Below are 14,305 nucleotides of genomic sequence, written 5' to 3'. Positions count from 1 at the left end.
TGCACCTCACAGCACTTTTCAAAACTCCACTGTAGAGAACTCATCCGAGGAAACACCAGTGGAGGACACCGTGCACAGGAGCACACACTCATCATGCTAATATCATCCTTGGCCACTAGGCTTTGGGTGGCTGGGGACAGCTGGAAATGGGTTATTGTAATCACACTGGGTCACAGCATGACTTTAGAAACTAATAATACTTTAGTTTATTAAAAGTAAACTAGTTTCTAAAGTAATTAGTAATTACTTTTTAATTTCTACTAATTAGTAATTTCCACTAATACTATTTTATTTCTACAAATGACAAGGCAGGTGCCAACGTCTCCAAGTCACTAAAGGAATCAACCTGTGTTTAAAGCCAGGAGAACCATGAGAAGCAGAACATGACTCAGAATGGAGCAGTAGTTTTCCAGAGGACAACACATATCCCCTTCAGTGCCGAATTACTCAAAGCACAGGGTCATGCCCGACTTAGCTCACTCTGTGACAAATGAAAATGTTTTTGATATAAACATGTGATACTGGCAGGGTGCAGTGGCTCACACCTGTAATCCCAGGTTTACGCTTGGGGAGGCCAAGGTGGGTGGATCACCTGAAGTCAGGAGTTCAAGACCAGCCTGGCTAATATGGTGAAACCCCATCTCTACTAAAAATACAAAAATTAGCCAGGCGAAGTGGCACATGCCTGTAATTCCAGCTACTCAGGAGGCGAGGCAGGAGAATAGCTTGAACCTGGGAGGGGGAAGTTTCAGTGAACCGAGATCGTGCCATTGCACTCCTGCCTGGGTGATAGAGTGAGACACCATCTCAAAAAACAAAATGAAATATTTGATAGGGTGAGGATGTGGAGCAGCAGGCACTTGTTCATTGCTGGTGGAATGCAAAATGGAACAGCCACCTTGGAAGACACCTGGCTCTTGCTTACAAAAGTAAGCATAGTCTTACCACATGATCCAGCAGTCATGCTCCTTGGTGTTTACCCAAATGAGCTGAAAACTTGTGTCCACACAAACGTCTGTACACAGATGTTTACAGCAGCTTTACTCATAATGGATGAAACTTGGAAGCAACCGGGATGTCCTTCAGCAGGTGAGCGGATCGACAAACTGGCACATCCATGCAATGGACTATTATGCAGTGATCAAGAGAAATGAGCCACCAATCCGTGAAAAGCCATGGCAGAAGCTTAAACGCTTGTTACTACGTGAAAGAAGTCAGCCTGAAAAGGCCACAGACTGCACGGTTCCAACTCTGGGCCACTCTGGAAAAGGCAAAACTATGGAGATAGCACAAGGATCAGTGGTTACCAGGGGTTTGGCTGGGGGGTAGAAAGCTAGAGATTAATAGGTGGAGCACAGAGGATTTTTAGAGCAGTGAAACCACTCTGTAGGATATGATGATGGTGGATATCTGTCTTTAGACATTGGTCGAAACCCACAGAATGTCCACGCACAGTGTGAAGCCCAATGTGATCTGTGGACTTTAGTTAACAATAATGTGTTACCGCTGTCTCATCAGTAGTAACAAATGTAGCACCAATGCAAGACGTTAGCAGTGGAGGAAGCTGTGGGGAGTGGTGCTGAGGGAGAGACAGGAACTCTGTACTTTTTGCTAAATGTTTCTATAAACCTAAAACTGCTCCAACAATAGTCTATTAATGTAAACATATTTTTAAAAGCTTATCTAAGAAGTCATTGTGGGAAGAAATAAGACCATTGGTGGATTTCCTTATACTTGTTCTGTTTTTTTTTCTCTCTCTCTCTATTTTATGATTTAACCTCTTTTGGAGGATGGGGAGGAGGGTGCCATGCTTGTATTTCTGTGCTAAGGGCCTCTAAAGGTTAACAAACACATCTGTCTCCAGCACAGGAGAAAGGAAGTGGCCTTTCTTCACACAAAATAACATTGCAGTGTTTCCCAAGTCCTCTAGCAAGGGCTTTTCACGAGTCTGAAGGTTATTACCAGAATACAATGGCAGGATTCAGTTCTCCCTCTGAGTGATGAAAGCCCCAGATCTCCAGCAACCCCAAAGAGCTGGGGTGGAGGAGGTTAAGGTGAAGGTCATCTGGGGATTTGTCCTGATCCACGAGGGCACCGAGGGCACCGTTCCTAACCCCAGGCTGCAGGCTCCCAGCAGGGTTAGAGGAGGGATCAGCATAGAACTGGCTTTGTTATGTATTTGGGCTGAGAGTTCCTGGCCTTTCAATCATTTCATGTGTCCCACTTCTCTTTGGAGAACATATTTTTCCACATGAAAAATAGGTTAACGTGAACTTCGACAAGAGTCCCCAGAGAGCCAGTCCCCTGACTTCAGGGGGGTGAGAAACCCACAGTGGAGGAGGAGCTTTCCCTGGAGAAGGGGAGAGAAGCCATGTCATGTGGGAGCAGAGACACCTTTCTCCTGCATCTCCAACTTCCTGAATTTCTAGTATCTGCCTTTGTCCCTCGATTCTTTTCTTATTGTGGCAAGATACACCTAACATAAAATTCATCATTTAACCCTCTTAAGTGTACAGTTCAGTGCTATTAAATACTCTCTTCTTGTTGTGCAGGCATCACCATCATCCAGCCACAGAATTCTTTTGATTTAGCAAAACTGAAACTCTGTGCCTATTGAATACTAACTTCCTACATCCTTCTCCCTCCATTCCCTGGCCATCACCTTTCTATTTTCTGTCCCTAGGAATGTGATTACTCCAGGCACCCGGTAGAAGTGGAGTCATACGGTATTTGTCCTTTTGTGACTGGCTCATTTCACTTAGCATGATGCCTGCAAGGTTCATCCATGCTGTAGTATATGACAAGATGTCCTTCCTTTTTCAAGGCTGAATAATATTCCTTTTTGTTTATAGACCACATTTTGTTTATTCATTCAAAATGAATAATTGAGTTGCTTCCACCTTTTGGTTATTGTGGAGAATGCTGCCACGAATACAGGTGTACAAACATCTCTTCAAGACCCTGCTTTCAATGCTTTTGAATATATATACCCAGAAATAGAATTGCTGCATCGTATGGTAATTCTATTTTTTATTTTTTGAGGAATTGCCACACTGTTTCCCATAGTGGCTGTACCATTTCACTTTCCCACCAACAATGCACAAAGGTTTGAGCATCTTCACCCTCACTAGTTGTTTTCTGTTTTTTGATAGTAACCCTCCTAATGGGTGTGAGGTGTCATCTCCAAGCAGCTTTGTTTTGCATTTGCCTAATGATTAATGATGTTGAGCATCTTGGCAAATGTTTGTTGGCCATTTGTCTGTCTTCTTTGGACTTTCGTTGCTTTTAGAATGAAGAGCTGTCATTATCTCAAGCAAACGAACGCAGGCACAGAAAACCAAATCCTGCATGTTCTCACTTATAAGTGGAAGCTAAACACAGAGTGCACATGGACACAAAGAAGGAACAACAGGGGTCAGGGCATACTTGTGGGTGGAGGGTGGGAGGAGGGCAAGGATCGAAAAACTACCTATGGGGTTCTATGCTTATTACCCAGGTGATAGAATAATTTGTACATCAGCCCCTGCCCCCCACCCCCCAACACTCAATTTACTTGTATAGCAAAACTGCACAAGTACCCCTGAACCTAAAATACAAGTTAAAAAAATAAAACAAAACAAAAGGAAGAGCTGGACAGGGTCCCAGGGGATCAACTGCCCAGCTCCCTCTCCAGCCTTGAGGCTGCGATATGTTGGGCTTAGTCTGGACTGCTACAGGCCCTTGAGGTCTTCATCTTCCTCGTTGGAGCATGGTCCTTCAGTTTCACGACCTCCACTTACCCATCTTACCCCTGTCTCCAGGGACCACGTGAAGACAGGTGCTGGGTTCCACCCACTGCACCTTCTCAGAGCCTCAAACCACTCCTGGTCCACAATATACAGCCAACAAATGAATCTGCTTGGATTTGGCCCAAGTCTTCAGCACCAGGAGTCACAGTGCCATGCTGAAAGTCAGTTCTCTATTTGAGAAAAGTGTGGCTAGCAATAAGCCCAGAAACTCCATTTTCTCTTCTTTATTCCTGTAATTATATTTCAAAGTACTTCCAGCTTTGCTTTCTCTCTCTCCCTCTCTCTGTATCTTCTGTTCAGCCCAGGATATCCTGAGCTCATGGTGCTAGAAGGGCACCTCTTTAGCTCCTCTGAAGAGTCTGGGACCATCCAGTACTTTTCGTCCACACTGCATCTTCTCTCACGCCCCTGTACCCTACACTGAGAGCCGCTCTGCCCATTCTTCCTGACCAGTGATTGACAAAAACCATGGGAGAATCTAGCCAATTTCCACTCACTAATGACAACTAGTCAGGTGGTAGCTAGCAGCCCAGATAACCTGAGAAAGGTGCCCTTTCTCTCTTTTTCACAGCACACTCTTATCTTTCTATATTTTCCTCTTGGAGAAGGAATGAACAGTGACCCACCACTCCCCGATTGCCAAAAAGATCCAGGTGCATTTGTGTTTAATACTCAACTCCAGGCTTAGTGACACAGTCTAGTTAAATCCAAACCCTACATTATTGTTCTTGTGTTTTCAGAGATTACACTGAGAGACACTTGGTACACCCAGGAAATCTCACCCACACTTTGAAGTACATTTGGTATAGACACGCTATAAGTTATCTTCACTTTTTAAAAAATCTATGGGACCGATACCTGCCTTGCAGGGTCGTTGTAAGAATTAACTTAAATCACAAATTTAATGTCCCCAGCATATTAATAGGACTGCAGTAAATATTTTTATGCAAGTCGAATTTTATTTGGTGACTCTGAAAATAACAATACCTGAAATTGAATAGCCCATTACAGTTTAATGGGGTCTTTCTCAAGCTCTACCTTATTTAATCTCCTTAGCAATCATGTGAGGCAGTTACTGTGCCACTAGAAAGAATGCTAATTGCAAATCATCTTGAGGTTAGAGATATTTCCGTGTCAGACAGTGTCTGCCAGTAGAATTTTAAGCTTTTCAAGCTGATGTTCTCTTTTTACCCAGAGCAGAGATCTTGGATGATGTCGCCTGAATGAGCCTTTCCAGTGTACTTATTGCCAAAGACATCCAGCTCTCTGCATCTTTGTCTTCCCATTATCCATCTGTGTGCTAGCAAAGCTGAGTTTTGTTTGAGGTTGTGTTTGTTTGCCTCTTTCCTCCTCCCTCTTCTTCCTCCCTTCTCTTTGGCAACAGCAATTTCTCCTTGGCGCTCTTCTTCTCCCTACTTACATTGCCTCCTGGAGCTATGGAAAAGAACTTAGCTAACTAACCCACCATACAAATTTAGGTAGCTTATCTTTTCTTAAGAGAGAACAGAAAAATTTATTTGATCACATGACATTCATTCACAGTTCAGATTCCTGGAGCTCACGCCTGTTATCCCAGCACTTTGGGAGGCCGAGGCAGGTGGATCACGAGGTCAGGAGATCGAGACCCATCCTGGCTAACATGGTGAAACCCCGTCTCTACTAAAAATACAAAAAATTAGCTGGGTATGGTGGCAGATGCTTGCAGTCCCAGCTACTTGGGAGTCTGAGGCAGAGAATGGTGTGAACCTAGGAGTCGGATGTTGCAGTGAGCCAAGATCGTGCCACTGCACTCCAGCCTGGGTGACAGAGGAGAGACTCTGTCTCAAAAAAAAAAAAAAAAAAGTTTGTAATAAATACAAATGCTACTAGAAAATTGCAAGGTATTTTGACCAAGCTCCTAATCTGAAAGAAAAGACTAGAAGTAAACAAACTTTTCAATCCTGGAGTAAGTGTGGGACAAGCAGGAGTCAAGGTGACAAGACCTTGTAAAGGCTTCTACAGGAAGAAATCTGTAGGTACCTGGAAACCCTGCAGAGCGTTTCCGACAATATCCTTCTTTACAGGACCTTCACATTGAAATGTGGATATATAGTCCTTGCTTTGCCAGAACAGAAAAGAAAATAGTGCAAGGCTGGTCAGAGATGACTTCACTGCGTTGTGGACAAGGGAAATCGTGCAACATGGACTCAACTCAAAAAGCCTTGGAGAATTCTGGAATCCTTTGACAGAATGGAAACCTCAACTAGCAAAGTGAGCTAATGGAAGCAGTGATTCTATTACTAATAGCTAATTTTAAACCGATGATTTTCAGCTCACTGGCCTCGAAATCAAATACTGAGACCAAATGTCAGAGACTATTTCACAATTCTGACTTATTATTCAAGACAAATAGCAGCAGTCTTCTCATTGAAAGCAGGATAGGTGCCTAGTACTGGCTCCTTAAGAGATGGAGGTGGGGAGGGCCAGAGGTTTTTGTTTGGCTTTGCTTCGTTGTCATTGTTGTGTGTCTGTGTGTGTGTGTGTTTTAAAAGAAACTTATTTCTATCCAAGCAAGCACACAGGTGGACTCTAGAAAGACCACAACATAGTCTTTCGCTTTATGCCCTAGCTACTTTTACCCAACTCATACACCACCCACAGTTGGGTGGGGTTTTCCTGACACATTTTGTCCCTATTACCCAATGGGCAATAGTTCTTTGATGGGCAATAGATCTGAATCTGTGATGCAGGCTTTCTGGAGAGCCATCTTAGACTAAAAGAGTAAAGACAGTCTTTCCCATTGGACCATCCCTCCTCCTGTCATATCTTCCACACAGAGCTCTATATTCTTATCTTAGCACACCTCCTCCTAAAGGTTGTTCTGTCCCTTCCTTTTCCTTGAGATAACAACAAATCACAACCTGCTAAACTTATTAAAACTACAGGGTCTCCTTTGAGAGCTGATGATAGTGTGTCCTGCCAAGCATCAGTTAAATGTTTAAGCTACATCTCTGTAAAGTAGCTTGCAATTCTTTTGGGAGCATCTTAGATACAGAGAGTGTGGACAACTTAGCCCTGATATTTTTTGGGAAGTGCACAGCTTGCAGAATAAGATGCCTAAAATTTGACCTGGATTCATTCTTCCATTTGCATCCATCCATATGAATTTTCTAGGAAGTTAGGACTTAAAGGTGATTCATCATTCTAACTACCATGAGGCCCCAGTGGGTTATGAACCACTAAACTAAAATCTTTATAAAGCATATATTCTTCTCTATCTTTCCATTCAGGGACAATGCCTCTTGGGATTCACTTTGGCAAAGCAGAGTGAACATGTCCAGGACTCCAGAACACTTAATTGATTTTTGAGTGTTAAACCAACCTTTCATACCTGAGATACATCACACTTGGTCATGGTGTATCATCCTTTTTATATGTTGCTGGATTTGGTTTGCTAGCATTTTGTTGAAGGATTTTACATTTATATTCATAAGAAACATTGGTCTGTAGTTTTCTCTTCTTGTGATATCTTTGCATGGTTTTGGTATCAGATTGAGGTGGGATCTACTTCCAGCCTTGCTCCCCACAATTGATTTTAAATTCAGTATCTAAAACACATTCTAAATGTAAATCAAGTCTATCATGTTCTGACCCCACCTCCAATGGCTTCCCATTGCACGCACCATGCAGAGCACTCACCAAGGTCTCCAGTGCCTACCTCTTGACCTTCATGTCTTGATACCTCTCTCTTGCTCCTTTGACTGCAGCACACTGGTCTTTTTGAGGTTTTGTCAATCTATCATGCTACTTTCCTCGTTAGGGCCTCTATCCTTCCAGTTTCCCTTGTCTGAAATGCCGTGAATGGCCCCTTCTGATCATGCAGGTCTGTACATAAATATCAGTTCCTTAAAGGCCTTCTCCAAAGACTGCACCTAAAATAACCTCTATTCCATGGTCACTCTTTACCCACTACCCTGCTTAATTTGTTTAAGCACTTATATTCTGATATCACATTTCTTGTTCTCTTATTTATGGCTTGTCTCCCCTACTATAATGTAAATTCCATCAAAGTGTGGATTTATTCCTATTCCGTAATGGATCATCAGTACCTAAGACTGTGAGGGATGCTTGGTAAATGCTTATAAATGTTTCTTGAATGAATGAAGTGCACAAAGATTTCTGTACAAGGATATTCATCAAAGCATTATTTATAATAGTAACATATTTACAACTACATAAATGTCCAACAGTAGAGGAATTGCCAAATCAGTTCAAATATCCATAGAATGGAACAAGATGTAGTCATTTAAAATAATGGTTTACATTTTCTAATGACATGAAAAAATTGTATAATATAGTGTGAAAAATATGTTACATCGCCACATAATTTGAGCCTAATTATATTTTATAATTATGTATATAAAATAAAAGACAAGCATCAAAATCTTAACAGCGACAGTCTTGGGTAGAGAGTTAGGGGTGATTTCAATGTTTCCTTTGTATTTTTTGTATGTTCTAAATTTTCCCTGATACGCACACATTATTTTATGATAAAAATTTTTAAAAATTATTATTGTTCTATAACTTGAATATAGCCAATAGATATATAGTACCTGCCTATCATTTTGGAGCATACAAATTTTCAAGTGAGAAGATAAACTCTCTCCTAAGCTGAAGTATTCCTTCTAGTAATCTTTCAAGTAGAACTTTCTACAGTGGTTCTGATTATATAATGGATTGATGGTTTTCTTGTGCTTCTTTTTGCCCAAAGAGGCTGGGGACGAGGTTTGGTTTGCCCTCTTTGTAATACCAACTGATCCCTGATGCCCACAACCCACTTAGCCCCACAGATTGCCACTCCCTGATGGGAGACCACATCCCCTGAGTCTTTCTCCATCCTGTGGAAGCTACTACGCACCTCGTCCCAGCTCCAAGTTGATGACACTGATCACACAAAGCACAGCCCTCCCTTCACTGGCCTGTGCTCTGTGGCTTCTACCCACTCACAACAGGACTGACAGGTGACCTTCCCCTCAGATCTCAGGGCTTCAGGAACTCCCAACAGGCAAGGTCTTCTGTAGGATGGTAGGAACCATGCTGATGACCCTACATGCTCTTAGAGAAAAGAGGGAGCTTTATCAACACAGGGCTGGTGAGAAGAGAAGGCCCTGCTGTATACACAGTCTTTCCTCCTCCCTTCCCTTCCCTGGTGTGGATGATGGATCTTTCCAATTCCAGACTAATTCTTCCTTCCCATGTGCCTGGCGCCATTGGCTGCAGTGGAGACAGCTCCCCACGGGTTGGCAGGGCTGACTGAGCCTCGCATCATGAAGGACCTCATCTCTGGAGAAAGAACTATGCTCTCTCTTGCCAAAAGGTGCCAACATGCTCTATGGGACGGCCTCCAGCATCACAAGGCAACCCCCATGTGGTGGAGAATATCAACCCGTCTGCACTATTCTGAAGACACAGAAACATTCCAAGACTTGGGCTGAACCTGAGTTTCCCAATCCAGGTTGTGGATGTAAATAGAAGCTGAAAAGGCCAAGAAAATCTCACAAGCAAGGCTTGATCGCTCACTCATTGGCCCAGAATGTGTCCTGGCATAACTGTTGCCAGGTCCCTGGAATCCTGAAGAGTTTAAAGAATTCCAGGAGGCAGCCACATAACAGAGGTGCAGAACAAATTCCAGATCAGCCACCTCTGAAGGGACGAGGGGGCTGCTTCCAGGGCCCTCAACCCCAGCTCCCAGATGGAAAGGGGGTTTCTATGTTTTCTTCTCAGACTCCTTCCTTAAATTGTCATTTTCTCTTAAATGAGTTAAATGGGCTAACATTAATAATAATCACTAGGCTGGGCACGGTGGCTCACGCCTGTAACCCCAGCACTTTGGGAGGCTGAGGTGGGTGGATCATGAGGTCAAGAGGTTGAGACCATCCTGGCTAACACAGTGAAACCCTGTCTCTACTAAAAATACAAAAATGAGCTGGGTGTGGTGGCGGCACCTGTAGTCCCAGCTAGTCGGGAGGCTGAGGCAGGAGAATTGCTTGAACCTAGGAGGCAGAGGTTGCAGTGAGCCGAGATCGCGCCACTGCACTCCAGCCCAGTGACAGAGCGAGACTCCATCTCAAATAATCATCATCATCATCATCATCACTAATATTCGAGAAGCACCTTTTTCCACTAGGCATTGTGATAAGCTCTTTCTATATCCCCATCTAGCTCAGTTAGAGCCAAAGTCTTCCATTGAAACTACGAGCCCATGAGATGGTCCCTACCCCTCTGCCTCCCGACCTCTTCCCCAGTCCTTGGCATCTTCTGTCCCCAGACACACAGATCAGGTCCTCCTTCACGGCCTTAGCACTTGGTCTGGCCTCTGCCTGAACGCCTCCTCCCAAATTCTCAATCCACACAGCTCCCTCTCGTTGCCTCCAGACCTCCCCATGGACACCTGCTCCTTAGAGGAGCGTTTCTTGGTCTTGGGCATAAAACTGTCCCTGCCAACCCCGTTGTTCTGTGGGGTATTGATTATCTTCTGACACCTAGAGGTGCTTTAGTCTTGTTTCATTTTCACCTAGCAGGATGTGTGCCCTGGAAAGGTGAGGGTTCATCTTTTTATGCCAAGTTTCTATACTTAAAACCGTGGCTGCCCAAAGAGGATATACAGAAGGCCAATAAGCACCTGAAAAGACGCTCAATGCCACTCATCATCAGAGAAATGCAAATCAAAACCACAATGAGACACTACCCCATCCACTAGGATGGCTATTATAAAACAAAACAAAAACCGGAAAATAGCAAGTGGTGGCAAGGATGTGGAGAAATTCAAATCTTTGTGCACTCCTGGTGGGATTGTAAAATGTGCCACCACCATGGAAAATAATATGGATGTTCCTAAAAGAATTCAGCATGGATCCACCAAATGCTGCAATCCTACTTCTGGGTATATGTCTGAAAGCATTGGAAGCAGGGTCTTAAAGAGGTATCTGTATACCTATGTTCACAGCAGCATTATTTGTAATAGTCAGAATGTAGCAGCAGCCCAAGTGCCCATCAGCAGATGAATGGCTGAGCAAGATGTGGTAAGTACACACAATGGAATACTCTGCAATCTAAGAAAGAGGCAAATCCTGTCACATGCTGCCACATGGATGGACCTTGAGTACACTAAGCTGAGTGAAATGAGCCAGCCACAGAAAGACACACACTGTATGATTCCACTTGCATGTGCTATCTAAAGTAGTCAGGGCAGGGTGCATGGCTCCTGCCTGTTATCCCAGCACTTTGGGAGGCCAAGACAGGAGGATTGCTTGAGCCCAGGAGTTTGAGACCAGCCTGGGCAACAAAGTGAGATCCCTGCCCCTACAAAAAATGGAAAACAAGTGGCTGGCCAATTTCCCTCATGAGAAGGGAAATGGTAACACCAGAAGTGAGCAGGCCCAGGACCCGGAACCACACTCCACTGTCCCATCAGACTTTACTCACAAAACACAAATTCAGAAAGAAAATGATCTAGAAGTTTAAGACAGTGATCCCAGAGTGTTAAACGGCAAGCAGGGGCTCTTCTGAGTCAGGACCCTGAGCAATGACCCCGATCACATATCTATGAAGCCAGCCCTGTGTGGGGGATGCTAAGAATCTCTGAAGGGTACTTGCTGGACATTAAGACTTTTCTGAGCACCCCAGGCTTAGCCAGAATCCTAGCCAGGGCAGGAACCTGGTCATTTGTGTCATAGAGCCCCAGTAATTCTCATGACTGGATGTTTTTGGGAAGCACAGCCCACATGCCTGCTTCCTTGCTGAGGGGGTGGCAGGAAATACTACCTGTGCCTAGGCAATCATTCTGTTATGTTTGTGACCCTGACCCTTACAGTCTGATTAGACCAGGGACAGGTACGTGGCCCAAGAACAGATAACGTATAGGCTGACTGACACCCTATTATGTAGCTTCACACAAAAAGCTCTGCCAAACAGAAGCAGTGGTGATGGTCCACTCCAGTTAGGGTGGTTTTTATCAGGATTGCAAGCTGAAACTGAAAGACAGACAGACAGACACACACACACACACACATACCCAGAGGAATTACATGTTGATGATACAGCAACAAGATCAGGATGAGTAGATGTCCCCTCATGAGAAGACATTCTCCAGACCTCTTGGCTGGTAGTTCAGCTGGTGGGCTCCTGGGACCCTAGGTCCATTGCTCAGAGCCTAATATGATTTGTTCTCTTGGCAAAATGGCCCAGTGTCAAGGCCATGCCACCCTTATTTCCAAGAGTTTTCTTGCCTCTTGTGCTATAACCTGAGTGAGTTTGTTCTTGCAACAGGAGAGGATCATTGCCATTTGTCAGATGAGAAAACTGAGGTTCAGGTTGCTTAGGTAACTGGCATGATGTCATAAAGATAGGCTGATGCCAAAGGTCAGCATGGACTGTCTCCTGCAAGATGGCAAAACCTAGAATGTTGATCATTGGTGAGGGTTGCAAAATGAGAGGCAGAGCAGAAAAGAGGTCCCTGAACATCATTGGTGCTCCTACCTGGGGCCAGAAGTAGATCAATACCCTAGCTTCACCTGCATCCGGGTCAGATTGGCACAAGCTACAGGGCTGCTTCTTCTCTGACACTGTTCTCTGGCTGCAAGCCTCATCTCAGCCTCCTGGGGTGCTTAGGGAGGTTATAATAGCCCGAGGCAATGACAGCTGCAGTCCTGGTGAAATAGCTGAGAAGGAATTTGCTTGTTCTTTTCTGGTGATCAAAAGAGAGAGAAGGCAGTCCCCCAGGCTGAGACAGTGGGTGGGGACCCATGTCGTGGCACCTCCCAAACAGGCCAAAGGGGAGACAGCCAGCATTTTCTATGGGGCAAAGTCTTGTACACCCTTTCCTTGCTGCTCCAACTTTAATGGCCTTTATGGTTAATGCACACAGATGCCCAGGATCTTTGCAGAATTATTCATTCTCTGCAGCTTTCCTCCTGGGGATTGGCAGGAATTGCTTGGTTTGATTTTAATAACATTCTTAACTGTAAATGCTGCAGCCCAGGCTTCAGCGATGGGGTGGGGAGCTTGGGAAGTGATTGGTGGGATTTCTGACACAGAGCCCAACGGGCTTGTCTTAAGATAGGATTCCTATCAATTTCTTTGAATATCCTGCTACATTCAGGGAGAGTCAGCTCGGATGGAGGAGAAACACTCCTCCTGTTCCCATCTGTCATTTTTGCAAGATGTTTGTTTGTCCTAACTAATGGCTCACCTCGGGCCATCAGACATTTTTTAATTCTTCTCCTTGGATTGAACTTGTTTTAGAAAACAGATTGTATGGAATATTCCAGAAGTTCACTTTTGTTCCAATAAACGAAAAATATTCAGTCTATAAGGGCTAACCTTTAAAAGATTCAATGCCCTTGGGAAAACAAAGTTGCTGAGTCAGAACTTAAGGTCCTTAGAATTTGTCTTAGGCTACCTTTGCAGACTGAGTGACAGCATTTTCCTTGTCACAAGTCTCAGATTTCTAGGACAGAGGTAAAGGGATATGACTAAGACAGGAGACTGCTCATCACTTTTTAATTCACAAGAATGAGCACAGAGTTTCCATTTCCGCTGGCTACACTGAGTATGTCACTAGGGAGCATATCATGACTTGGTTGCATGGGGCTGCAAGAAGTAGCTTAATTTGGCCTCACCCACCAAGGCAGAAGGCCTGTCCTGCTCACTGCCTCAATTCCACTGAGTAGAAGACCTCCTTCAGCTGTTCAAGGGCCCAGCAGGTTGGAGGTGCCCCAGAAGTCCCCACTATTCCTCCAAGGGTGAGGCACAAGTTCCAAGTGAAAGACAGACAGAGGGTTTGTGAGCAGTGGGTCACTGTGCTCTGATGGGCACGACTATCCGGGAAATAGAGCTTCCCTGTCCACACTTGCCAACCAGTCTCCTCTTGGCTGTAGTATCAAGGACAGCAAATGATCATTGTTCAGCCAAAAGTTCTAATAGCCTGGAAGGTAGGGTACACTGACTTCCCACATCCCTGGCCAAGTCCTTTCTCAGTAATTTAAACCCAAATTTAAAACCAGGCCAAAATTTTGAGCACTCAGCCTAACTGTACCTGCTGTCTCTAGACTTTTTGAAGGTCTACTTCAACCAGTTTGTTGCAATAGTGGTGAAGTGTAAAATGCAATTGAAGGCTGTTCATGCATCATTGTCCCGGTGTAAATGTTAATAGCACTCACAAACTGACTCACTTTGGATGACAAATTAAGTGGCTCCTCCAAGAGATGAAGCAAGATAGAAACCATAGGGTTTCTAAACCACCTTGCAGGAAGAAAAAGACACTCCTCTGCATCATCACCTCACCATTGTCACCATCGCCATCACCACCATCACAATGATCACTGTCACCACGACCACCACCATCACCATTATCATCACCACCACCATGACCACCATCACCATCATCACTATCACCGTCATCACCATCATCATCACTATCACCATCATCACCATCATCATCATCACCATAAACCCATTCATCATCACCATCACCATTA

This window comes from Piliocolobus tephrosceles, chromosome 11 (assembly GCF_002776525.5).
Source record: "Piliocolobus tephrosceles isolate RC106 chromosome 11, ASM277652v3, whole genome shotgun sequence".
NCBI lineage: Eukaryota > Metazoa > Chordata > Mammalia > Primates > Cercopithecidae > Piliocolobus > Piliocolobus tephrosceles.
This window is presented reverse-complemented; position numbering follows the sequence as displayed.